This window comes from Ambystoma mexicanum (genome assembly GCF_040938575.1).
Source record: "Ambystoma mexicanum isolate Mex_15411 chromosome 12 unlocalized genomic scaffold, UKY_AmexF1_1 Mex_chr12_unloc.1, whole genome shotgun sequence".
Classification (NCBI taxonomy): Eukaryota; Metazoa; Chordata; class Amphibia; order Caudata; family Ambystomatidae; genus Ambystoma; species Ambystoma mexicanum.
In genome coordinates, this window is record NW_027182322.1 from 15,734,605 (window position 1) to 15,761,747 (window position 27,143).

At 46.7% G+C, this 27,143-nt stretch overlaps 11 non-coding genes across 11 annotated transcripts; all 11 read right to left on the reverse strand.

Annotated features, from left to right (window-relative positions):
* Positions 1-1,170: 1,170 nt before the first annotated feature.
* TRNAA-CGC (transfer RNA alanine (anticodon CGC)) lies at positions 1,171-1,242 on the reverse strand. The gene has a single exon. It is a non-coding gene; the product is annotated as a tRNA-Ala (tRNA).
* Positions 1,243-3,638: 2,396 nt separating this feature from the next.
* Positions 3,639-3,710, reverse strand: TRNAA-CGC (transfer RNA alanine (anticodon CGC)). The gene has a single exon. It is a non-coding gene; the product is annotated as a tRNA-Ala (tRNA).
* A 2,392-nt stretch (positions 3,711-6,102) lies between these two features.
* Positions 6,103-6,174, reverse strand: TRNAA-CGC (transfer RNA alanine (anticodon CGC)). Its single transcript has one exon. It is a non-coding gene; the product is annotated as a tRNA-Ala (tRNA).
* Positions 6,175-8,568: 2,394 nt separating this feature from the next.
* TRNAA-CGC (transfer RNA alanine (anticodon CGC)) lies at positions 8,569-8,640 on the reverse strand. The gene has a single exon. It is a non-coding gene; the product is annotated as a tRNA-Ala (tRNA).
* Positions 8,641-11,030: 2,390 nt separating this feature from the next.
* Positions 11,031-11,102, reverse strand: TRNAA-CGC (transfer RNA alanine (anticodon CGC)). Its single transcript has one exon. It is a non-coding gene; the product is annotated as a tRNA-Ala (tRNA).
* A 2,394-nt stretch (positions 11,103-13,496) lies between these two features.
* On the reverse strand, positions 13,497-13,568 carry TRNAA-CGC (transfer RNA alanine (anticodon CGC)). Its single transcript has one exon. It is a non-coding gene; the product is annotated as a tRNA-Ala (tRNA).
* A 2,394-nt stretch (positions 13,569-15,962) lies between these two features.
* On the reverse strand, positions 15,963-16,034 carry TRNAA-CGC (transfer RNA alanine (anticodon CGC)). The gene has a single exon. It is a non-coding gene; the product is annotated as a tRNA-Ala (tRNA).
* Positions 16,035-18,432: 2,398 nt separating this feature from the next.
* TRNAA-CGC (transfer RNA alanine (anticodon CGC)) lies at positions 18,433-18,504 on the reverse strand. Its single transcript has one exon. It is a non-coding gene; the product is annotated as a tRNA-Ala (tRNA).
* Positions 18,505-20,900: 2,396 nt separating this feature from the next.
* On the reverse strand, positions 20,901-20,972 carry TRNAA-CGC (transfer RNA alanine (anticodon CGC)). The gene has a single exon. It is a non-coding gene; the product is annotated as a tRNA-Ala (tRNA).
* A 2,392-nt stretch (positions 20,973-23,364) lies between these two features.
* Positions 23,365-23,436, reverse strand: TRNAA-CGC (transfer RNA alanine (anticodon CGC)). Its single transcript has one exon. It is a non-coding gene; the product is annotated as a tRNA-Ala (tRNA).
* A 2,394-nt stretch (positions 23,437-25,830) lies between these two features.
* Positions 25,831-25,902, reverse strand: TRNAA-CGC (transfer RNA alanine (anticodon CGC)). The gene has a single exon. It is a non-coding gene; the product is annotated as a tRNA-Ala (tRNA).
* Between the last annotated feature and the right edge of the window lie 1,241 nt (positions 25,903-27,143).

The following is a 27,143-nucleotide window of genomic DNA, read 5'->3' on the forward strand; positions in this document are numbered from 1 at the left end:
AATGAAGCATAACCCGCTGAATGCATTCAGGGTGTTCTGCGGTGGGAAAGGTCAGAGGGGGTGATAGTTGGTGAGCGTGCACAGCACCTCAGAATGATACCACTGCCTAGCAGGGGGACCGGTGGAGACACTATTCTCAGCCAATGCCCCTCTGTCTGAACGAGTCTGCTTTGTGTCATCCCGGTAAGAGATCAGGCTAACAGGCTTCCAATGAAAAAAGCAGACATCACACTGAAGCATGGTGCACCGTGCATGTCCACAATCATCGGCTCCAAAGAGAAGACGTTCAGCAACAGGATTTAGTATGGCAAAAGACCACATCATCCTAATTCCCATGTACAGGAAAAAGCCCACACTTGAAGAAACATGTCATATGGAGACGCCGGGGATCGAACCTGTGGCCTCATACTTCCAAAGCAGGTGCTCTACCACTGAGTTACATCCCCGCTGCCAGCAAGGACCTATGAAATCTACCAGATGCTGGCTGGCTGCTTGGGACTAACAGCGCCCAGAACTGATGGTAACTGTCGAATTGGAGTTTCCAAATGGCGGACTTCATTTTAGAGCCACCTGTTTCTGGTTGTCCATAGAAACATGCAGAAAAGCTGCCCCCCCCCTGCAATCCCCCTGATCAACTAATGAAAAATATCAATATGTTCAAGGCTTTTGCTTTTAGAAGCCGGAGATAGGCCCCAGCAGCAGAGCTGGTAGGATATTCCAGCTCAAAACTAACAAGTTACAGAACCTGATCAACTTAGGTTGACAACAGAGGTACATCTGTGGCCACATCCAGTGAAAACAAATTATTTTTAAAGCTAGCCATCATATGCTACAAAGGTACAATGGTGGAGCTATACATTCGGAACCAAAACAATCGACTGAAAAGAAACGCAAGGCAATGCCAATCCTTTCACGATTCTGCACAGTTAAAACTGTGGTGTGATGGTACTCTCTGTGCATTTCTATTTGTAGTGATTGTGAAGGCATACAGGATGTTGACACTGGCAGGGACGCAAACCTCACTGATATATTACAGGCAGGTTTGCGATACGGGCACCAGCGTTTTCTCAGACAAATAGATATGAATGTCGATGATCCTATAATCATGGCCCGAGTTGCAGTGTGAAATACAAAATAACCGGGACAAAATCACACTGAAGTTTATGCAAATGGAGGTGCCGGGGATTGAACCCGGGACCTCATACATGCGAAGCATGCGCTCTACCACTGAGCTACATCCCCTTGGTGTGCGGTGAGTCTGTCCTGCAGACATCTTTTCCTGGGAGAATTCTTCCGGTCAAAGTATGCTGCCAACTGAAGCACTAGCAAAAGACCAGGGAAAACGGGAGCAAGACTGGAAAAGCACATGGTCACACTGAAGCAGTGTGCATTATGCTTCTCCATAAGAGATGACTTCCAGGGGAAGTATTCCACCAGAGGATTACCGTGCTCAAAGAGCCATCTAGTGGACAGAGACCATATGACAGTCAAAAAAAGGGAAACAATTGGAGATGCCAGGGATTGGACCCGGGGCCTTATACATGCAAAACAAGTGCTCTACCACTGAGCTACATCCCCTCGGTATGCAGTGTGTCTGTCCTGCAGACATAATTTTCAGGGAGAACTCTTCTGGTCAAAACATTCTGCCGAGTGAAGCACTAGCAAAAGAGCAGGGAAAACTGGAGCAAGAATGGAAAACCACGTGGTCACACTGAAGCAGTGTGCATTTTGCTTCTCCATAAGAGATGACTTCCAGGGGAAGATTTCCACCAGAGGATTACTGTGCTCAAAGGGCCATCTAGTGGATAGAGATCATTTGACAGTCAAAAAGAGAAACAAGTGGAAATGCCCCGGGTCCTCATACATGCAAAGCATGCGCTCTACAACTGAGCTACATCCCCGCTGAGAGGACACTTCCTCATCACACCTAAAAGCTTCAGGAGGGAGTGGGCTAAGTAAGGAAAGGGGTTTGCAGTAGTGCATATGAAAAAACATGACAACTGCCAAATTACATCTTACTACTTACAATGACAAAGTTAAAGCGCCAGGTCGATCTCATCACGTTGGTGCCTGAGACATCACATAATGTGACACGGCCATCTCGGATAGATGCCCCAGATTTGAGAAGTGTAGTTATGGAGAAAAAATAAATAAATATATATATATATATATATATATATGTATGTCTTCAAACACCAAAAATGAGATAGCACCATTTCGCGCAGGAATTCCTCCAGCCGAAAGCCCACAAATGTTGCTAGATAGACTGACACCTCTTTCGGATGTCCTTCTGTATTTGCTGGCTAGTGGAAAGCAAAGTGGACCCACCACTCTATAGCTCTGCCGTCATGAGTGTCCCTAGCACACTCGGCAGATGTCGCTTCTCTAGGCAGACAAGCAGTGGAATTCTGCGGAAGGTCAATGGTGCTTCCATTGGTTTTGCCACTAGGCGATCCATTGCAGCCCTAGAATGAAGCATAACCCGCTGAATGCATTCAGGGTGTTCTGCGGTGGGAAAGGTCAGAGGGGGTGATAGTTGGTGAGCGTGCACAGCACCTCAGAATGATACCACTGCCTAGCAGGGGGACCGGTGGAGACACTATTCTCAGCCAATGCCCCTCTGTCTGAACGAGTCTGCTTTGTGTCATCCCGGTAAGAGATCAGGCTAACAGGCTTCCAATGAAAAAAGCAGACATCACACTGAAGCATGGTGCACCGTGCATGTCCACAATCATCGGCTCCAAAGAGAAGACGTTCAGCAACAGGATTTAGTATGGCAAAAGACCACATCATCCTAATTCCCATGTACAGGAAAAAGCCCACACTTGAAGAAACATGTCATATGGAGACGCCGGGGATCGAACCTGTGGCCTCATACTTCCAAAGCAGGTGCTCTACCACTGAGTTACATCCCCGCTGCCAGCAAGGACCTATGAAATCTACCAGATGCTGGCTGGCTGCTTGGGACTAACAGCGCCCAGAACTGATGGTAACTGTCGAATTGGAGTTTCCAAATGGCGGACTTCATTTTAGAGCCACCTGTTTCTGGTTGTCCATAGAAACATGCAGAAAAGCTGCCCCCCCCTGCAATCCCCCTGATCAACTAATGAAAAATATCAATATGTTCAAGGCTTTTGCTTTTAGAAGCCGGAGATAGGCCCCCGCAGCAGAGCTGGTAGGATATTCCAGCTCAAAACTAACAAGTTACAGAACCTGATCAACTTAGGTTGACAACAGAGGTACATCTGTGGCCACATCCAGTGAAAACAAATTATTTTTAAAGCTGGCCATCATATGCTACAAAGGTACAATGGTGGAGCTATACATTCGGAACCAAAACAATCGACTGAAAAGAAACGCAAGGCAATGCCAATCCTTTCACGATTCTGCACAGTTAAAACTGTGGTGTGATGGTACTCTCTGTGCATTTCTATTTGTAGTGATTGTGAAGGCATACAGGATGTTGACACTGGCAGGGACGCAAACCTCACTGATATATTACAGGCAGGTTTGCGATACGGGCACCAGCGTTTTCTCAGACAAATAGATATGAATGTCGATGATCCTATAATCATGGCCCGAGTTGCAGTGTGAAATACAAAATAACCGGGACAAAATCACACTGAAGTTTATGCAAATGGAGGTGCCGGGGATTGAACCCGGGACCTCATACATGCGAAGCATGCGCTCTACCACTGAGCTACATCCCCTTGGTGTGCGGTGAGTCTGTCCTGCAGACATCTTTTCCTGGGAGAATTCTTCCGGTCAAAGTATGCTGCCAACTGAAGCACTAGCAAAAGACCAGGGAAAACGGGAGCAAGACTGGAAAAGCACATGGTCACACTGAAGCAGTGTGCATTATGCTTCTCCATAAGAGATGACTTCCAGGGGAAGTATTCCACCAGAGGATTACCGTGCTCAAAGAGCCATCTAGTGGACAGAGACCATATGACAGTCAAAAAAAGGGAAACAATTGGAGATGCCAGGGATTGGACCCGGGGCCTCATACATGCAAAACAAGTGCTCTACCACTGAGCTACATCCCCTCGGTATGCAGTGTGTCTGTCCTGCAGACATAATTTTCAGGGAGAACTCTTCTGGTCAAAACATTCTGCCGAGTGAAGCACTAGCAAAAGAGCAGGGAAAACTGGAGCAAGAATGGAAAACCACATGGTCACACTGAAGCAGTGTGCATTTTGCTTCTCCATAAGAGATGACTTCCAGGGGAAGATTTCCACCAGAGGATTACTGTGCTCAAAGGGCCATCTAGTGGATAGAGATCATTTGACAGTCAAAAAGAGAAACAAGTGGAAATGCCCCGGGTCCTCATACATGCAAAGCATGCGCTCTACAACTGAGCTACATCCCCGCTGAGAGGACACTTCCTCATCACACCTAAAAGCTTCAGGAGGGAGTGGGCTAAGTAAGGAAAGGGGTTTGCAGTAGTGCATATGAAAAAACATGACAACTGCCAAATTACATCTTACTACTTACAATGACAAAGTTAAAGCGCCAGGTCGATCTCATCACGTTGGTGCCTGAGACATCACATAATGTGACACGGCCATCTCGGATAGATGCCCCAGATTTGAGAAGTGTAGTTATGGAGAAAAAATAAATAAATATATATATATATATATATATATATGTCTTCAAACACCAAAAATGAGATAGCACCATTTCGCGCAGGAATTCCTCCAGCCGAAAGCCCACAAATGTTGCTAGATAGACTGACACCTCTTTCGGATGTCCTTCTGTATTTGCTGGCTAGTGGAAAGCAAAGTGGACCCACCACTCTATAGCTCTGCCGTCATGAGTGTCCCTAGCACACTCGGCAGATGTCGCTTCTCTAGGCAGACAAGCAGTGGAATTCTGCGGAAGGTCAATGGTGCTTCCATTGGTTTTGCCACTAGGCGATCCATTGCAGCCCTAGAATGAAGCATAACCCGCTGAATGCATTCAGGGTGTTCTGCGGTGGGAAAGGTCAGAGGGGGTGATAGTTGGTGAGCGTGCACAGCACCTCAGAATGATACCACTGCCTAGCAGGGGGACCGGTGGAGACACTATTCTCAGCCAATGCCCCTCTGTCTGAACGAGTCTGCTTTGTGTCATCCCGGTAAGAGATCAGGCTAACAGGCTTCCAATGAAAAAAGCAGACATCACACTGAAGCATGGTGCACCGTGCATGTCCACAATCATCGGCTCCAAAGAGAAGACGTTCAGCAACAGGATTTAGTATGGCAAAAGACCACATCATCCTAATTCCCATGTACAGGAAAAAGCCCACACTTGAAGAAACATGTCATATGGAGACGCCGGGGATCGAACCTGTGGCCTCATACTTCCAAAGCAGGTGCTCTACCACTGAGTTACATCCCCGCTGCCAGCAAGGACCTATGAAATCTACCAGATGCTGGCTGGCTGCTTGGGACTAACAGCGCCCAGAACTGATGGTAACTGTCGAATTGGAGTTTCCAAATGGCGGACTTCATTTTAGAGCCACCTGTTTCTGGTTGTCCATAGAAACATGCAGAAAAGCTGCCCCCCCCTGCAATCCCCCTGATCAACTAATGAAAAATATCAATATGTTCAAGGCTTTTGCTTTTAGAAGCCGGAGATAGGCCCCAGCAGCAGAGCTGGTAGGATATTCCAGCTCAAAACTAACAAGTTACAGAACCTGATCAACTTAGGTTGACAACAGAGGTACATCTGTGGCCACATCCAGTGAAAACAAATTATTTTTAAAGCTGGCCATCATATGCTACAAAGGTACAATGGTGGAGCTATACATTCGGAACCAAAACAATCGACTGAAAAGAAACGCAAGGCAATGCCAATCCTTTCACGATTCTGCACAGTTAAAACTGTGGTGTGATGGTACTCTCTGTGCATTTCTATTTGTAGTGATTGTGAAGGCATACAGGATGTTGACACTGGCAGGGACGCAAACCTCACTGATATATTACAGGCAGGTTTGCGATACGGGCACCAGCGTTTTCTCAGACAAATAGATATGAATGTCGATGATCCTATAATCATGGCCCGAGTTGCAGTGTGAAATACAAAATAACCGGGACAAAATCACACTGAAGTTTATGCAAATGGAGGTGCCGGGGATTGAACCCGGGACCTCATACATGCGAAGCATGCGCTCTACCACTGAGCTACATCCCCTTGGTGTGCGGTGAGTCTGTCCTGCAGACATCTTTTCCTGGGAGAATTCTTCCGGTCAAAGTATGCTGCCAACTGAAGCACTAGCAAAAGACCAGGGAAAACGGGAGCAAGACTGGAAAAGCACATGGTCACACTGAAGCAGTGTGCATTATGCTTCTCCATAAGAGATGACTTCCAGGGGAAGTATTCCACCAGAGGATTACCGTGCTCAAAGAGCCATCTAGTGGACAGAGACCATATGACAGTCAAAAAAAGGGAAACAATTGGAGATGCCAGGGATTGGACCCGGGGCCTCATACATGCAAAACAAGTGCTCTACCACTGAGCTACATCCCCTCGGTATGCAGTGTGTCTGTCCTGCAGACATAATTTTCAGGGAGAACTCTTCTGGTCAAAACATTCTGCCGAGTGAAGCACTAGCAAAAGAGCAGGGAAAACTGGAGCAAGAATGGAAAACCACATGGTCACACTGAAGCAGTGTGCATTTTGCTTCTCCATAAGAGATGACTTCCAGGGGAAGATTTCCACCAGAGGATTACTGTGCTCAAAGGGCCATCTAGTGGATAGAGATCATTTGACAGTCAAAAAGAGAAACAAGTGGAAATGCCCCGGGTCCTCATACATGCAAAGCATGCGCTCTACAACTGAGCTACATCCCCGCTGAGAGGACACTTCCTCATCACACCTAAAAGCTTCAGGAGGGAGTGGGCTAAGTAAGGAAAGGGGTTTGCAGTAGTGCATATGAAAAAACATGACAACTGCCAAATTACATCTTACTACTTACAATGACAAAGTTAAAGCGCCAGGTCGATCTCATCACGTTGGTGCCTGAGACATCACATAATGTGACACGGCCATCTCGGATAGATGCCCCAGATTTGAGAAGTGTAGTTATGGAGAAAAAATAAATAAATATATATATATATATATATATATGTATGTCTTCAAACACCAAAAATGAGATAGCACCATTTCGCGCAGGAATTCCTCCAGCCGAAAGCCCACAAATGTTGCTAGATAGACTGACACCTCTTTCGGATGTCCTTCTGTATTTGCTGGCTAGTGGAAAGCAAAGTGGACCCACCACTCTATAGCTCTGCCGTCATGAGTGTCCCTAGCACACTCGGCAGATGTCGCTTCTCTAGGCAGACAAGCAGTGGAATTCTGCGGAAGGTCAATGGTGCTTCCATTGGTTTTGCCACTAGGCGATCCATTGCAGCCCTAGAATGAAGCATAACCCGCTGAATGCATTCAGGGTGTTCTGCGGTGGGAAAGGTCAGAGGGGGTGATAGTTGGTGAGCGTGCACAGCACCTCAGAATGATACCACTGCCTAGCAGGGGGACCGGTGGAGACACTATTCTCAGCCAATGCCCCTCTGTCTGAACGAGTCTGCTTTGTGTCATCCCGGTAAGAGATCAGGCTAACAGGCTTCCAATGAAAAAAGCAGACATCACACTGAAGCATGGTGCACCGTGCATGTCCACAATCATCGGCTCCAAAGAGAAGACGTTCAGCAACAGGATTTAGTATGGCAAAAGACCACATCATCCTAATTCCCATGTACAGGAAAAAGCCCACACTTGAAGAAACATGTCATATGGAGACGCCGGGGATCGAACCTGTGGCCTCATACTTCCAAAGCAGGTGCTCTACCACTGAGTTACATCCCCGCTGCCAGCAAGGACCTATGAAATCTACCAGATGCTGGCTGGCTGCTTGGGACTAACAGCGCCCAGAACTGATGGTAACTGTCGAATTGGAGTTTCCAAATGGCGGACTTCATTTTAGAGCCACCTGTTTCTGGTTGTCCATAGAAACATGCAGAAAAGCTGCCCCCCCCTGCAATCCCCCTGATCAACTAATGAAAAATATCAATATGTTCAAGGCTTTTGCTTTTAGAAGCCGGAGATAGGCCCCAGCAGCAGAGCTGGTAGGATATTCCAGCTCAAAACTAACAAGTTACAGAACCTGATCAACTTAGGTTGACAACAGAGGTACATCTGTGGCCACATCCAGTGAAAACAAATTATTTTTAAAGCTGGCCATCATATGCTACAAAGGTACAATGGTGGAGCTATACATTCGGAACCAAAACAATCGACTGAAAAGAAACGCAAGGCAATGCCAATCCTTTCACGATTCTGCACAGTTAAAACTGTGGTGTGATGGTACTCTCTGTGCATTTCTATTTGTAGTGATTGTGAAGGCATACAGGATGTTGACACTGGCAGGGACGCAAACCTCACTGATATATTACAGGCAGGTTTGCGATACGGGCACCAGCGTTTTCTCAGACAAATAGATATGAATGTCGATGATCCTATAATCATGGCCCGAGTTGCAGTGTGAAATACAAAATAACCGGGACAAAATCACACTGAAGTTTATGCAAATGGAGGTGCCGGGGATTGAACCCGGGACCTCATACATGCGAAGCATGCGCTCTACCACTGAGCTACATCCCCTTGGTGTGCGGTGAGTCTGTCCTGCAGACATCTTTTCCTGGGAGAATTCTTCCGGTCAAAGTATGCTGCCAACTGAAGCACTAGCAAAAGACCAGGGAAAACGGGAGCAAGACTGGAAAAGCACATGGTCACACTGAAGCAGTGTGCATTATGCTTCTCCATAAGAGATGACTTCCAGGGGAAGTATTCCACCAGAGGATTACCGTGCTCAAAGAGCCATCTAGTGGACAGAGACCATATGACAGTCAAAAAAAGGGAAACAATTGGAGATGCCAGGGATTGGACCCGGGGCCTCATACATGCAAAACAAGTGCTCTACCACTGAGCTACATCCCCTCGGTATGCAGTGTGTCTGTCCTGCAGACATAATTTTCAGGGAGAACTCTTCTGGTCAAAACATTCTGCCGAGTGAAGCACTAGCAAAAGAGCAGGGAAAACTGGAGCAAGAATGGAAAACCACATGGTCACACTGAAGCAGTGTGCATTTTGCTTCTCCATAAGAGATGACTTCCAGGGGAAGATTTCCACCAGAGGATTACTGTGCTCAAAGGGCCATCTAGTGGATAGAGATCATTTGACAGTCAAAAAGAGAAACAAGTGGAAATGCCCCGGGTCCTCATACATGCAAAGCATGCGCTCTACAACTGAGCTACATCCCCGCTGAGAGGACACTTCCTCATCACACCTAAAAGCTTCAGGAGGGAGTGGGCTAAGTAAGGAAAGGGGTTTGCAGTAGTGCATATGAAAAAACATGACAACTGCCAAATTACATCTTACTACTTACAATGACAAAGTTAAAGCGCCAGGTCGATCTCATCACGTTGGTGCCTGAGACATCACATAATGTGACACGGCCATCTCGGATAGATGCCCCAGATTTGAGAAGTGTAGTTATGGAGAAAAAATAAATAAATATATATATATATATATATATATGTCTTCAAACACCAAAAATGAGATAGCACCATTTCGCGCAGGAATTCCTCCAGCCGAAAGCCCACAAATGTTGCTAGATAGACTGACACCTCTTTCGGATGTCCTTCTGTATTTGCTGGCTAGTGGAAAGCAAAGTGGACCCACCACTCTATAGCTCTGCCGTCATGAGTGTCCCTAGCACACTCGGCAGATGTCGCTTCTCTAGGCAGACAAGCAGTGGAATTCTGCGGAAGGTCAATGGTGCTTCCATTGGTTTTGCCACTAGGCGATCCATTGCAGCCCTAGAATGAAGCATAACCCGCTGAATGCATTCAGGGTGTTCTGCGGTGGGAAAGGTCAGAGGGGGTGATAGTTGGTGAGCGTGCACAGCACCTCAGAATGATACCACTGCCTAGCAGGGGGACCGGTGGAGACACTATTCTCAGCCAATGCCCCTCTGTCTGAACGAGTCTGCTTTGTGTCATCCCGGTAAGAGATCAGGCTAACAGGCTTCCAATGAAAAAAGCAGACATCACACTGAAGCATGGTGCACCGTGCATGTCCACAATCATCGGCTCCAAAGAGAAGACGTTCAGCAACAGGATTTAGTATGGCAAAAGACCACATCATCCTAATTCCCATGTACAGGAAAAAGCCCACACTTGAAGAAACATGTCATATGGAGACGCCGGGGATCGAACCTGTGGCCTCATACTTCCAAAGCAGGTGCTCTACCACTGAGTTACATCCCCGCTGCCAGCAAGGACCTATGAAATCTACCAGATGCTGGCTGGCTGCTTGGGACTAACAGCGCCCAGAACTGATGGTAACTGTCGAATTGGAGTTTCCAAATGGCGGACTTCATTTTAGAGCCACCTGTTTCTGGTTGTCCATAGAAACATGCAGAAAAGCTGCCCCCCCCTGCAATCCCCCTGATCAACTAATGAAAAATATCAATATGTTCAAGGCTTTTGCTTTTAGAAGCCGGAGATAGGCCCCAGCAGCAGAGCTGGTAGGATATTCCAGCTCAAAACTAACAAGTTACAGAACCTGATCAACTTAGGTTGACAACAGAGTTACATCTGTGGCCACATCCAGTGAAAACAAATTATTTTTAAAGCTGGCCATCATATGCTACAAAGGTACAATGGTGGAGCTATACATTCGGAACCAAAACAATCGACTGAAAAGAAACGCAAGGCAATGCCAATCCTTTCACGATTCTGCACAGTTAAAACTGTGGTGTGATGGTACTCTCTGTGCATTTCTATTTGTAGTGATTGTGAAGGCATACAGGATGTTGACACTGGCAGGGACGCAAACCTCACTGATATATTACAGGCAGGTTTGCGATACGGGCACCAGCGTTTTCTCAGACAAATAGATATGAATGTCGATGATCCTATAATCATGGCCTGAGTTGCAGTGTGAAATACAAAATAACCGGGACAAAATCACACTGAAGTTTATGCAAATGGAGGTGCCGGGGATTGAACCCGGGACCTCATACATGCGAAGCATGCGCTCTACCACTGAGCTACATCCCCTTGGTGTGCGGTGAGTCTGTCCTGCAGACATCTTTTCCTGGGAGAATTCTTCCGGTCAAAGTATGCTGCCAACTGAAGCACTAGCAAAAGACCAGGGAAAACGGGAGCAAGACTGGAAAAGCACATGGTCACACTGAAGCAGTGTGCATTATGCTTCTCCATAAGAGATGACTTCCAGGGGAAGTATTCCACCAGAGGATTACCGTGCCCAAAGAGCCATCTAGTGGACAGAGACCATATGACAGTCAAAAAAAGGGAAACAATTGGAGATGCCAGGGATTGGACCCGGGGCCTCATACATGCAAAACAAGTGCTCTACCACTGAGCTACATCCCCTCGGTATGCAGTGTGTCTGTCCTGCAGACATAATTTTCAGGGAGAACTCTTCTGGTCAAAACATTCTGCCGAGTGAAGCACTAGCAAAAGAGCAGGGAAAACTGGAGCAAGAATGGAAAACCACATGGTCACACTGAAGCAGTGTGCATTTTGCTTCTCCATAAGAGATGACTTCCAGGGGAAGATTTCCACCAGAGGATTACTGTGCTCAAAGGGCCATCTAGTGGATAGAGATCATTTGACAGTCAAAAAGAGAAACAAGTGGAAATGCCCCGGGTCCTCATACATGCAAAGCATGCGCTCTACAACTGAGCTACATCCCCGCTGAGAGGACACTTCCTCATCACACCTAAAAGCTTCAGGAGGGAGTGGGCTAAGTAAGGAAAGGGGTTTGCAGTAGTGCATATGAAAAAACATGACAACTGCCAAATTACATCTTACTACTTACAATGACAAAGTTAAAGCGCCAGGTCGATCTCATCACGTTGGTGCCTGAGACATCACATAATGTGACACGGCCATCTCGGATAGATGCCCCAGATTTGAGAAGTGTAGTTATGGAGAAAAAATAAATAAATATATATATATATATATATATATGTATGTCTTCAAACACCAAAAATGAGATAGCACCATTTCGCGCAGGAATTCCTCCAGCCGAAAGCCCACAAATGTTGCTAGATAGACTGACACCTCTTTCGGATGTCCTTCTGTATTTGCTGGCTAGTGGAAAGCAAAGTGGACCCACCACTCTATAGCTCTGCCGTCATGAGTGTCCCTAGCACACTCGGCAGATGTCGCTTCTCTAGGCAGACAAGCAGTGGAATTCTGCGGAAGGTCAATGGTGCTTCCATTGGTTTTGCCACTAGGCGATCCATTGCAGCCCTAGAATGAAGCATAACCCGCTGAATGCATTCAGGGTGTTCTGCGGTGGGAAAGGTCAGAGGGGGTGATAGTTGGTGAGCGTGCACAGCACCTCAGAATGATACCACTGCCTAGCAGGGGGACCGGTGGAGACACTATTCTCAGCCAATGCCCCTCTGTATGAACGAGTCTGCTTTGTGTCATCCCGGTAAGAGATCAGGCTAACAGGCTTCCAATGAAAAAAGCAGACATCACACTGAAGCATGGTGCACCGTGCATGTCCACAATCATCGGCTCCAAAGAGAAGACGTTCAGCAACAGGATTTAGTATGGCAAAAGACCACATCATCCTAATTCCCATGTACAGGAAAAAGCCCACACTTGAAGAAACATATCATATGGAGATGCCGGGGATCGAACCTGTGGCCTCATACTTCCAAAGCAGGTGCTCTACCACTGAGTTACATCCCCGCTGCCAGCAAGGACCTATGAAATCTACCAGATGCTGGCTGGCTGCTTGGGACTAACAGCGCCCAGAACTGATGGTAACTGTCGAATTGGAGTTTCCAAATGGCGGACTTCATTTTAGAGCCACCTGTTTCTGGTTGTCCATAGAAACATGCAGAAAAGCTGCCCCCCCCTGCAATCCCCCTGATCAACTAATGAAAAATATCAATATGTTCAAGGCTTTTGCTTTTAGAAGCCGGAGATAGGCCCCAGCAGCAGAGCTGGTAGGATATTCCAGCTCAAAACTAACAAGTTACAGAACCTGATCAACTTAGGTTGACAACAGAGGTACATCTGTGGCCACATCCAGTGAAAACAAATTATTTTTAAAGCTAGCCATCATATGCTACAAAGGTACAATGGTGGAGCTATACATTCGGAACCAAAACAATCGACTGAAAAGAAACGCAAGGCAATGCCAATCCTTTCACGATTCTGCACGGTTAAAACTGTGGTGTGATGGTACTCTCTGTGCATTTCTATTTGTAGTGATTGTGAAGGCATACAGGATGTTGACACTGGCAGGGACGCAAACCTCACTGATATATTTCAGGCAGGTTTGCGATACGGGCACCAGCGTTTTCTCAGACAAATAGATATGAATGTCGATGATCCTATAATCATGGCCCGAGTTGCAGTGTGAAATACAAAATAACCGGGACAAAATCACACTGAAGTTTATGCAAATGGAGATGCCGGGGATTGAACCCGGGACCTCATACATGCGAAGCATGCGCTCTACCACTGAGCTACATCCCCTTGGTGTGCGGTGAGTCTGTCCTGCAGACATCTTTTCCTGGGAGAATTCTTCCGGTCAAAGTATGCTGCCAACTGAAGCACTAGCAAAAGACCAGGGAAAACGGGAGCAAGACTGGAAAAGCACATGGTCACACTGAAGCAGTGTGCATTATTCTTCTCCATAAGAGATGACTTCCAGGGGAAGTATTCCACCAGAGGATTACCGTGCTCAAAGAGCCATCTAGTGGACAGAGACCATATGACAGTCAAAAAAAGGGAAACAATTGGAGATGCCAGGGATTGGACCCGGGGCCTCATACATGCAAAACAAGTGCTCTACCACTGAGCTACATCCCCTCGGTATGCAGTGTGTCTGTCCTGCAGACATAATTTTCAGGGAGAACTCTTCTGGTCAAAACATTCTGCCGAGTGAAGCACTAGCAAAAGAGCAGGGAAAACTGGAGCAAGAATGGAAAACCACATGGTCACACTGAAGCAGTGTGCATTTTGCTTCTCCATAAGAGATGACTTCCAGGGGAAGATTTCCACCAGAGGATTACTGTGCTCAAAGGGCCATCTAGTGGATAGAGATCATTTGACAGTCAAAAAGAGAAACAAGTGGAAATGCCCCGGGTCCTCATACATGCAAAGCATGCGCTCTACAACTGAGCTACATCCCCGCTGAGAGGACACTTCCTCATCACACCTAAAAGCTTCAGGAGGGAGTGGGCTAAGTAAGGAAAGGGGTTTGCAGTAGTGCATATGAAAAAACATGACAACTGCCAAATTACATCTTACTACTTACAATGACAAAGTTAAAGCGCCAGGTCGATCTCATCACGTTGGTGCCTGAGACATCACATAATGTGACACGGCCATCTCGGATAGATGCCCCAGATTTGAGAAGTGTAGTTATGGAGAAAAAATAAATAAATATATATATATATATATATATATGTATGTCTTCAAACACCAAAAATGAGATAGCACCATTTCGCGCAGGAATTCCTCCAGCCGAAAGCCCACAAATGTTGCTAGATAGACTGACACCTCTTTCGGATGTCCTTCTGTATTTGCTGGCTAGTGGAAAGCAAAGTGGACCCACCACTCTATAGCTCTGCCGTCATGAGTGTCCCTAGCACACTCGGCAGATGTCGCTTCTCTAGGCAGACAAGCAGTGGAATTCTGCGGAAGGTCAATGGTGCTTCCATTGGTTTTGCCACTAGGCGATCCATTGCAGCCCTAGAATGAAGCATAACCCGCTGAATGCATTCAGGGTGTTCTGCGGTGGGAAAGGTCAGAGGGGGTGATAGTTGGTGAGCGTGCACAGCACCTCAGAATGATACCACTGCCTAGCAGGGGGACCGGTGGAGACACTATTCTCAGCCAATGCCCCTCTGTATGAACGAGTCTGCTTTGTGTCATCCCGGTAAGAGATCAGGCTAACAGGCTTCCAATGAAAAAAGCAGACATCACACTGAAGCATGGTGCACCGTGCATGTCCACAATCATCGGCTCCAAAGAGAAGACGTTCAGCAACAGGATTTAGTATGGCAAAAGACCACATCATCCTAATTCCCATGTACAGGAAAAAGCCCACACTTGAAGAAACATATCATATGGAGATGCCGGGGATCGAACCTGTGGCCTCATACTTCCAAAGCAGGTGCTCTACCACTGAGTTACATCCCCGCTGCCAGCAAGGACCTATGAAATCTACCAGATGCTGGCTGGCTGCTTGGGACTAACAGCGCCCAGAACTGATGGTAACTGTCGAATTGGAGTTTCCAAATGGCGGACTTCATTTTAGAGCCACCTGTTTCTGGTTGTCCATAGAAACATGCAGAAAAGCTGCCCCCCCCTGCAATCCCCCTGATCAACTAATGAAAAATATCAATATGTTCAAGGCTTTTGCTTTTAGAAGCCGGAGATAGGCCCCAGCAGCAGAGCTGGTAGGATATTCCAGCTCAAAACTAACAAGTTACAGAACCTGATCAACTTAGGTTGACAACAGAGGTACATCTGTGGCCACATCCAGTGAAAACAAATTATTTTTAAAGCTAGCCATCATATGCTACAAAGGTACAATGGTGGAGCTATACATTCGGAACCAAAACAATCGACTGAAAAGAAACGCAAGGCAATGCCAATCCTTTCACGATTCTGCACGGTTAAAACTGTGGTGTGATGGTACTCTCTGTGCATTTCTATTTGTAGTGATTGTGAAGGCATACAGGATGTTGACACTGGCAGGGACGCAAACCTCACTGATATATTTCAGGCAGGTTTGCGATACGGGCACCAGCGTTTTCTCAGACAAATAGATATGAATGTCGATGATCCTATAATCATGGCCCGAGTTGCAGTGTGAAATACAAAATAACCGGGACAAAATCACACTGAAGTTTATGCAAATGGAGATGCCGGGGATTGAACCCGGGACCTCATACATGCGAAGCATGCGCTCTACCACTGAGCTACATCCCCTTGGTGTGCGGTGAGTCTGTCCTGCAGACATCTTTTCCTGGGAGAATTCTTCCGGTCAAAGTATGCTGCCAACTGAAGCACTAGCAAAAGACCAGGGAAAACGGGAGCAAGACTGGAAAAGCACATGGTCACACTGAAGCAGTGTGCATTATTCTTCTCCATAAGAGATGACTTCCAGGGGAAGTATTCCACCAGAGGATTACCGTGCTCAAAGAGCCATCTAGTGGACAGAGACCATATGACAGTCAAAAAAAGGGAAACAATTGGAGATGCCAGGGATTGGACCCGGGGCCTCATACATGCAAAACAAGTGCTCTACCACTGAGCTACATCCCCTCGGTATGCAGTGTGTCTGTCCTGCAGACATAATTTTCAGGGAGAACTCTTCTGGTCAAAACATTCTGCCGAGTGAAGCACTAGCAAAAGAGCAGGGAAAACTGGAGCAAGAATGGAAAACCACATGGTCACACTGAAGCAGTGTGCATTTTGCTTCTCCATAAGAGATGACTTCCAGGGGAAGATTTCCACCAGAGGATTACTGTGCTCAAAGGGCCATCTAGTGGATAGAGATCATTTGACAGTCAAAAAGAGAAACAAGTGGAAATGCCCCGGGTCCTCATACATGCAAAGCATGCGCTCTACAACTGAGCTACATCCCCGCTGAGAGGACACTTCCTCATCACACCTAAAAGCTTCAGGAGGGAGTGGGCTAAGTAAGGAAAGGGGTTTGCAGTAGTGCATATGAAAAAACATGACAACTGCCAAATTACATCTTACTACTTACAATGACAAAGTTAAAGCGCCAGGTCGATCTCATCACGTTGGTGCCTGAGACATCACATAATGTGACACGGCCATCTCGGATAGATGCCCCAGATTTGAGAAGTGTAGTTATGGAGAAAAAATAAATAAATATATATATATATATATATATATATATATGTCTTCAAACACCAAAAATGAGATAGCACCATTTCGCGCAGGAATTCCTCCAGCCGAAAGCCCACAAATGTTGCTAGATAGACTGACACCTCTTTCGGATGTCCTTCTGTATTTGCTGGCTAGTGGAAAGCAAAGTGGACCCACCACTCTATAGCTCTGCCGTCATGAGTGTCCCTAGCACACTCGGCAGATGTCGCTTCTCTAGGCAGACAAGCAGTGGAATTCTGCGGAAAGTCAATGGTGCTTCCATTGGTTTTGCCACTAGGCGATCCATTGCAGCCCTAGAATGAAGCATAACCCGCTGAATGCATTCAGGGTGTTCTGCGGTGGGAAAGGTCAGAGGGGGTGATAGTTGGTGAGCGTGCACAGCACCTCAGAATGATACCACTGCCTAGCAGGGGGACCGGTGGAGACACTATTCTCAGCCAATGCCCCTCTGTCTGAACGAGTCTGCTTTGTGTCATCCCGGTAAGAGATCAGGCTAACAGGCTTCCAATGAAAAAAGCAGACATCACACTGAAGCATGGTGCACCGTGCATGTCCACAATCATCGGCTCCAAAGAGAAGACGTTCAGCAACAGGATTTAGTATGGCAAAAGACCACATCATCCTAATTCCCATGTACAGGAAAAAGCCCACACTTGAAGAAACATGTCATATGGAGACGCCGGGGATCGAACCTGTGGCCTCATACTTCCAAAGCAGGTGCTCTACCACTGAGTTACATCCCCGCTGCCAGCAAGGACCTATGAAATCTACCAGATGCTGGCTGGCTGCTTGGGACTAACAGCGCCCAGAACTGATGGTAACTGTCGAATTGGAGTTTCCAAATGGCGGACTTCATTTTAGAGCCACCTGTTTCTGGTTGTCCATAGAAACATGCAGAAAAGCTGCCCCCCCCCCTGCAATCCCCCTGATCAACTAATGAAAAATATCAATATGTTCAAGGCTTTTGCTTTTAGAAGCCGGAGATAGGCCCCAGCAGCAGAGCTGGTAGGATATTCCAGCTCAAAACTAACAAGTTACAGAACCTGATCAACTTAGGTTGACAACAGAGGTACATCTGTGGCCACATCCAGTGAAAACAAATTATTTTTAAAGCTAGCCATCATATGCTACAAAGGTACAATGGTGGAGCTATACATTCGGAACCAAAACAATCGACTGAAAAGAAACGCAAGGCAATGCCAATCCTTTCACGATTCTGCACAGTTAAAACTGTGGTGTGATGGTACTCTCTGTGCATTTCTATTTGTAGTGATTGTGAAGGCATACAGGATGTTGACACTGGCAGGGACGCAAACCTCACTGATATATTACAGGCAGGTTTGCGATACGGGCACCAGCGTTTTCTCAGACAAATAGATATGAATGTCGATGATCCTATAATCATGGCCCGAGTTGCAGTGTGAAATACAAAATAACCGGGACAAAATCACACTGAAGTTTATGCAAATGGAGGTGCCGGGGATTGAACCCGGGACCTCATACATGCGAAGCATGCGCTCTACCACTGAGCTACATCCCCTTGGTGTGCGGTGAGTCTGTCCTGCAGACATCTTTTCCTGGGAGAATTCTTCCGGTCAAAGTATGCTGCCAACTGAAGCACTAGCAAAAGACCAGGGAAAACGGGAGCAAGACTGGAAAAGCACATGGTCACACTGAAGCAGTGTGCATTATGCTTCTCCATAAGAGATGACTTCCAGGGGAAGTATTCCACCAGAGGATTACCGTGCTCAAAGAGCCATCTAGTGGACAGAGACCATATGACAGTCAAAAAAAGGGAAACAATTGGAGATGCCAGGGATTGGACCCGGGGCCTTATACATGCAAAACAAGTGCTCTACCACTGAGCTACATCCCCTCGGTATGCAGTGTGTCTGTCCTGCAGACATAATTTTCAGGGAGAACTCTTCTGGTCAAAACATTCTGCCGAGTGAAGCACTAGCAAAAGAGCAGGGAAAACTGGAGCAAGAATGGAAAACCACGTGGTCACACTGAAGCAGTGTGCATTTTGCTTCTCCATAAGAGATGACTTCCAGGGGAAGATTTCCACCAGAGGATTACTGTGCTCAAAGGGCCATCTAGTGGATAGAGATCATTTGACAGTCAAAAAGAGAAACAAGTGGAAATGCCCCGGGTCCTCATACATGCAAAGCATGCGCTCTACAACTGAGCTACATCCCCGCTGAGAGGACACTTCCTCATCACACCTAAAAGCTTCAGGAGGGAGTGGGCTAAGTAAGGAAAGGGGTTTGCAGTAGTGCATATGAAAAAACATGACAACTGCCAAATTACATCTTACTACTTACAATGACAAAGTTAAAGCGCCAGGTCGATCTCATCACGTTGGTGCCTGAGACATCACATAATGTGACACGGCCATCTCGGATAGATGCCCCAGATTTGAGAAGTGTAGTTATGGAGAAAAAATAAATAAATATATATATATATATATATATATATGTATGTCTTCAAACACCAAAAATGAGATAGCACCATTTCGCGCAGGAATTCCTCCAGCCGAAAGCCCACAAATGTTGCTAGATAGACTGACACCTCTTTCGGATGTCCTTCTGTATTTGCTGGCTAGTGGAAAGCAAAGTGGACCCACCACTCTATAGCTCTGCCGTCATGAGTGTCCCTAGCACACTCGGCAGATGTCGCTTCTCTAGGCAGACAAGCAGTGGAATTCTGCGGAAGGTCAATGGTGCTTCCATTGGTTTTGCCACTAGGCGATCCATTGCAGCCCTAGAATGAAGCATAACCCGCTGAATGCATTCAGGGTGTTCTGCGGTGGGAAAGGTCAGAGGGGGTGATAGTTGGTGAGCGTGCACAGCACCTCAGAATGATACCACTGCCTAGCAGGGGGACCGGTGGAGACACTATTCTCAGCCAATGCCCCTCTGTCTGAACGAGTCTGCTTTGTGTCATCCCGGTAAGAGATCAGGCTAACAGGCTTCCAATGAAAAAAGCAGACATCACACTGAAGCATGGTGCACCGTGCATGTCCACAATCATCGGCTCCAAAGAGAAGACGTTCAGCAACAGGATTTAGTATGGCAAAAGACCACATCATCCTAATTCCCATGTACAGGAAAAAGCCCACACTTGAAGAAACATGTCATATGGAGACGCCGGGGATCGAACCTGTGGCCTCATACTTCCAAAGCAGGTGCTCTACCACTGAGTTACATCCCCGCTGCCAGCAAGGACCTATGAAATCTACCAGATGCTGGCTGGCTGCTTGGGACTAACAGCGCCCAGAACTGATGGTAACTGTCGAATTGGAGTTTCCAAATGGCGGACTTCATTTTAGAGCCACCTGTTTCTGGTTGTCCATAGAAACATGCAGAAAAGCTGCCCCCCCCTGCAATCCCCCTGATCAACTAATGAAAAATATCAATATGTTCAAGGCTTTTGCTTTTAGAAGCCGGAGATAGGCCCCCGCAGCAGAGCTGGTAGGATATTCCAGCTCAAAACTAACAAGTTACAGAACCTGATCAACTTAGGTTGACAACAGAGGTACATCTGTGGCCACATCCAGTGAAAACAAATTATTTTTAAAGCTGGCCATCATATGCTACAAAGGTACAATGGTGGAGCTATACATTCGGAACCAAAACAATCGACTGAAAAGAAACGCAAGGCAATGCCAATCCTTTCACGATTCTGCACAGTTAAAACTGTGGTGTGATGGTACTCTCTGTGCATTTCTATTTGTAGTGATTGTGAAGGCATACAGGATGTTGACACTGGCAGGGACGCAAACCTCACTGATATATTACAGGCAGGTTTGCGATACGGGCACCAGCGTTTTCTCAGACAAATAGATATGAATGTCGATGATCCTATAATCATGGCCCGAGTTGCAGTGTGAAATACAAAATAACCGGGACAAAATCACACTGAAGTTTATGCAAATGGAGGTGCCGGGGATTGAACCCGGGACCTCATACATGCGAAGCATGCGCTCTACCACTGAGCTACATCCCCTTGGTGTGCGGTGAGTCTGTCCTGCAGACATCTTTTCCTGGGAGAATTCTTCCGGTCAAAGTATGCTGCCAACTGAAGCACTAGCAAAAGACCAGGGAAAACGGGAGCAAGACTGGAAAAGCACATGGTCACACTGAAGCAGTGTGCATTATGCTTCTCCATAAGAGATGACTTCCAGGGGAAGTATTCCACCAGAGGATTACCGTGCTCAAAGAGCCATCTAGTGGACAGAGACCATATGACAGTCAAAAAAAGGGAAACAATTGGAGATGCCAGGGATTGGACCCGGGGCCTCATACATGCAAAACAAGTGCTCTACCACTGAGCTACATCCCCTCGGTATGCAGTGTGTCTGTCCTGCAGACATAATTTTCAGGGAGAACTCTTCTGGTCAAAACATTCTGCCGAGTGAAGCACTAGCAAAAGAGCAGGGAAAACTGGAGCAAGAATGGAAAACCACATGGTCACACTGAAGCAGTGTGCATTTTGCTTCTCCATAAGAGATGACTTCCAGGGGAAGATTTCCACCAGAGGATTACTGTGCTCAAAGGGCCATCTAGTGGATAGAGATCATTTGACAGTCAAAAAGAGAAACAAGTGGAAATGCCCCGGGTCCTCATACATGCAAAGCATGCGCTCTACAACTGAGCTACATCCCCGCTGAGAGGACACTTCCTCATCACACCTAAAAGCTTCAGGAGGGAGTGGGCTAAGTAAGGAAAGGGGTTTGCAGTAGTGCATATGAAAAAACATGACAACTGCCAAATTACATCTTACTACTTACAATGACAAAGTTAAAGCGCCAGGTCGATCTCATCACGTTGGTGCCTGAGACATCACATAATGTGACACGGCCATCTCGGATAGATGCCCCAGATTTGAGAAGTGTAGTTATGGAGAAAAAATAAATAAATATATATATATATATATATATATATGTCTTCAAACACCAAAAATGAGATAGCACCATTTCGCGCAGGAATTCCTCCAGCCGAAAGCCCACAAATGTTGCTAGATAGACTGACACCTCTTTCGGATGTCCTTCTGTATTTGCTGGCTAGTGGAAAGCAAAGTGGACCCACCACTCTATAGCTCTGCCGTCATGAGTGTCCCTAGCACACTCGGCAGATGTCGCTTCTCTAGGCAGACAAGCAGTGGAATTCTGCGGAAGGTCAATGGTGCTTCCATTGGTTTTGCCACTAGGCGATCCATTGCAGCCCTAGAATGAAGCATAACCCGCTGAATGCATTCAGGGTGTTCTGCGGTGGGAAAGGTCAGAGGGGGTGATAGTTGGTGAGCGTGCACAGCACCTCAGAATGATACCACTGCCTAGCAGGGGGACCGGTGGAGACACTATTCTCAGCCAATGCCCCTCTGTCTGAACGAGTCTGCTTTGTGTCATCCCGGTAAGAGATCAGGCTAACAGGCTTCCAATGAAAAAAGCAGACATCACACTGAAGCATGGTGCACCGTGCATGTCCACAATCATCGGCTCCAAAGAGAAGACGTTCAGCAACAGGATTTAGTATGGCAAAAGACCACATCATCCTAATTCCCATGTACAGGAAAAAGCCCACACTTGAAGAAACATGTCATATGGAGACGCCGGGGATCGAACCTGTGGCCTCATACTTCCAAAGCAGGTGCTCTACCACTGAGTTACATCCCCGCTGCCAGCAAGGACCTATGAAATCTACCAGATGCTGGCTGGCTGCTTGGGACTAACAGCGCCCAGAACTGATGGTAACTGTCGAATTGGAGTTTCCAAATGGCGGACTTCATTTTAGAGCCACCTGTTTCTGGTTGTCCATAGAAACATGCAGAAAAGCTGCCCCCCCCTGCAATCCCCCTGATCAACTAATGAAAAATATCAATATGTTCAAGGCTTTTGCTTTTAGAAGCCGGAGATAGGCCCCAGCAGCAGAGCTGGTAGGATATTCCAGCTCAAAACTAACAAGTTACAGAACCTGATCAACTTAGGTTGACAACAGAGGTACATCTGTGGCCACATCCAGTGAAAACAAATTATTTTTAAAGCTGGCCATCATATGCTACAAAGGTACAATGGTGGAGCTATACATTCGGAACCAAAACAATCGACTGAAAAGAAACGCAAGGCAATGCCAATCCTTTCACGATTCTGCACAGTTAAAACTGTGGTGTGATGGTACTCTCTGTGCATTTCTATTTGTAGTGATTGTGAAGGCATACAGGATGTTGACACTGGCAGGGACGCAAACCTCACTGATATATTACAGGCAGGTTTGCGATACGGGCACCAGCGTTTTCTCAGACAAATAGATATGAATGTCGATGATCCTATAATCATGGCCCGAGTTGCAGTGTGAAATACAAAATAACCGGGACAAAATCACACTGAAGTTTATGCAAATGGAGGTGCCGGGGATTGAACCCGGGACCTCATACATGCGAAGCATGCGCTCTACCACTGAGCTACATCCCCTTGGTGTGCGGTGAGTCTGTCCTGCAGACATCTTTTCCTGGGAGAATTCTTCCGGTCAAAGTATGCTGCCAACTGAAGCACTAGCAAAAGACCAGGGAAAACGGGAGCAAGACTGGAAAAGCACATGGTCACACTGAAGCAGTGTGCATTATGCTTCTCCATAAGAGATGACTTCCAGGGGAAGTATTCCACCAGAGGATTACCGTGCTCAAAGAGCCATCTAGTGGACAGAGACCATATGACAGTCAAAAAAAGGGAAACAATTGGAGATGCCAGGGATTGGACCCGGGGCCTCATACATGCAAAACAAGTGCTCTACCACTGAGCTACATCCCCTCGGTATGCAGTGTGTCTGTCCTGCAGACATAATTTTCAGGGAGAACTCTTCTGGTCAAAACATTCTGCCGAGTGAAGCACTAGCAAAAGAGCAGGGAAAACTGGAGCAAGAATGGAAAACCACATGGTCACACTGAAGCAGTGTGCATTTTGCTTCTCCATAAGAGATGACTTCCAGGGGAAGATTTCCACCAGAGGATTACTGTGCTCAAAGGGCCATCTAGTGGATAGAGATCATTTGACAGTCAAAAAGAGAAACAAGTGGAAATGCCCCGGGTCCTCATACATGCAAAGCATGCGCTCTACAACTGAGCTACATCCCCGCTGAGAGGACACTTCCTCATCACACCTAAAAGCTTCAGGAGGGAGTGGGCTAAGTAAGGAAAGGGGTTTGCAGTAGTGCATATGAAAAAACATGACAACTGCCAAATTACATCTTACTACTTACAATGACAAAGTTAAAGCGCCAGGTCGATCTCATCACGTTGGTGCCTGAGACATCACATAATGTGACACGGCCATCTCGGATAGATGCCCCAGATTTGAGAAGTGTAGTTATGGAGAAAAAATAAATAAATATATATATATATATATATATATGTATGTCTTCAAACACCAAAAATGAGATAGCACCATTTCGCGCAGGAATTCCTCCAGCCGAAAGCCCACAAATGTTGCTAGATAGACTGACACCTCTTTCGGATGTCCTTCTGTATTTGCTGGCTAGTGGAAAGCAAAGTGGACCCACCACTCTATAGCTCTGCCGTCATGAGTGTCCCTAGCACACTCGGCAGATGTCGCTTCTCTAGGCAGACAAGCAGTGGAATTCTGCGGAAGGTCAATGGTGCTTCCATTGGTTTTGCCACTAGGCGATCCATTGCAGCCCTAGAATGAAGCATAACCCGCTGAATGCATTCAGGGTGTTCTGCGGTGGGAAAGGTCAGAGGGGGTGATAGTTGGTGAGCGTGCACAGCACCTCAGAATGATACCACTGCCTAGCAGGGGGACCGGTGGAGACACTATTCTCAGCCAATGCCCCTCTGTCTGAACGAGTCTGCTTTGTGTCATCCCGGTAAGAGATCAGGCTAACAGGCTTCCAATGAAAAAAGCAGACATCACACTGAAGCATGGTGCACCGTGCATGTCCACAATCATCGGCTCCAAAGAGAAGACGTTCAGCAACAGGATTTAGTATGGCAAAAGACCACATCATCCTAATTCCCATGTACAGGAAAAAGCCCACACTTGAAGAAACATGTCATATGGAGACGCCGGGGATCGAACCTGTGGCCTCATACTTCCAAAGCAGGTGCTCTACCACTGAGTTACATCCCCGCTGCCAGCAAGGACCTATGAAATCTACCAGATGCTGGCTGGCTGCTTGGGACTAACAGCGCCCAGAACTGATGGTAACTGTCGAATTGGAGTTTCCAAATGGCGGACTTCATTTTAGAGCCACCTGTTTCTGGTTGTCCATAGAAACATGCAGAAAAGCTGCCCCCCCCTGCAATCCCCCTGATCAACTAATGAAAAATATCAATATGTTCAAGGCTTTTGCTTTTAGAAGCCGGAGATAGGCCCCAGCAGCAGAGCTGGTAGGATATTCCAGCTCAAAACTAACAAGTTACAGAACCTGATCAACTTAGGTTGACAACAGAGGTACATCTGTGGCCACATCCAGTGAAAACAAATTATTTTTAAAGCTGGCCATCATATGCTACAAAGGTACAATGGTGGAGCTATACATTCGGAACCAAAACAATCGACTGAAAAGAAACGCAAGGCAATGCCAATCCTTTCACGATTCTGCACAGTTAAAACTGTGGTGTGATGGTACTCTCTGTGCATTTCTATTTGTAGTGATTGTGAAGGCATACAGGATGTTGACACTGGCAGGGACGCAAACCTCACTGATATATTACAGGCAGGTTTGCGATACGGGCACCAGCGTTTTCTCAGACAAATAGATATGAATGTCGATGATCCTATAATCATGGCCCGAGTTGCAGTGTGAAATACAAAATAACCGGGACAAAATCACACTGAAGTTTATGCAAATGGAGGTGCCGGGGATTGAACCCGGGACCTCATACATGCGAAGCATGCGCTCTACCACTGAGCTACATCCCCTTGGTGTGCGGTGAGTCTGTCCTGCAGACATCTTTTCCTGGGAGAATTCTTCCGGTCAAAGTATGCTGCCAACTGAAGCACTAGCAAAAGACCAGGGAAAACGGGAGCAAGACTGGAAAAGCACATGGTCACACTGAAGCAGTGTGCATTATGCTTCTCCATAAGAGATGACTTCCAGGGGAAGTATTCCACCAGAGGATTACCGTGCTCAAAGAGCCATCTAGTGGACAGAGACCATATGACAGTCAAAAAAAGGGAAACAATTGGAGATGCCAGGGATTGGACCCGGGGCCTCATACATGCAAAACAAGTGCTCTACCACTGAGCTACATCCCCTCGGTATGCAGTGTGTCTGTCCTGCAGACATAATTTTCAGGGAGAACTCTTCTGGTCAAAACATTCTGCCGAGTGAAGCACTAGCAAAAGAGCAGGGAAAACTGGAGCAAGAATGGAAAACCACATGGTCACACTGAAGCAGTGTGCATTTTGCTTCTCCATAAGAGATGACTTCCAGGGGAAGATTTCCACCAGAGGATTACTGTGCTCAAAGGGCCATCTAGTGGATAGAGATCATTTGACAGTCAAAAAGAGAAACAAGTGGAAATGCCCCGGGTCCTCATACATGCAAAGCATGCGCTCTACAACTGAGCTACATCCCCGCTGAGAGGACACTTCCTCATCACACCTAAAAGCTTCAGGAGGGAGTGGGCTAAGTAAGGAAAGGGGTTTGCAGTAGTGCATATGAAAAAACATGACAACTGCCAAATTACATCTTACTACTTACAATGACAAAGTTAAAGCGCCAGGTCGATCTCATCACGTTGGTGCCTGAGACATCACATAATGTGACACGGCCATCTCGGATAGATGCCCCAGATTTGAGAAGTGTAGTTATGGAGAAAAAATAAATAAATATATATATATATATATATATATGTCTTCAAACACCAAAAATGAGATAGCACCATTTCGCGCAGGAATTCCTCCAGCCGAAAGCCCACAAATGTTGCTAGATAGACTGACACCTCTTTCGGATGTCCTTCTGTATTTGCTGGCTAGTGGAAAGCAAAGTGGACCCACCACTCTATAGCTCTGCCGTCATGAGTGTCCCTAGCACACTCGGCAGATGTCGCTTCTCTAGGCAGACAAGCAGTGGAATTCTGCGGAAGGTCAATGGTGCTTCCATTGGTTTTGCCACTAGGCGATCCATTGCAGCCCTAGAATGAAGCATAACCCGCTGA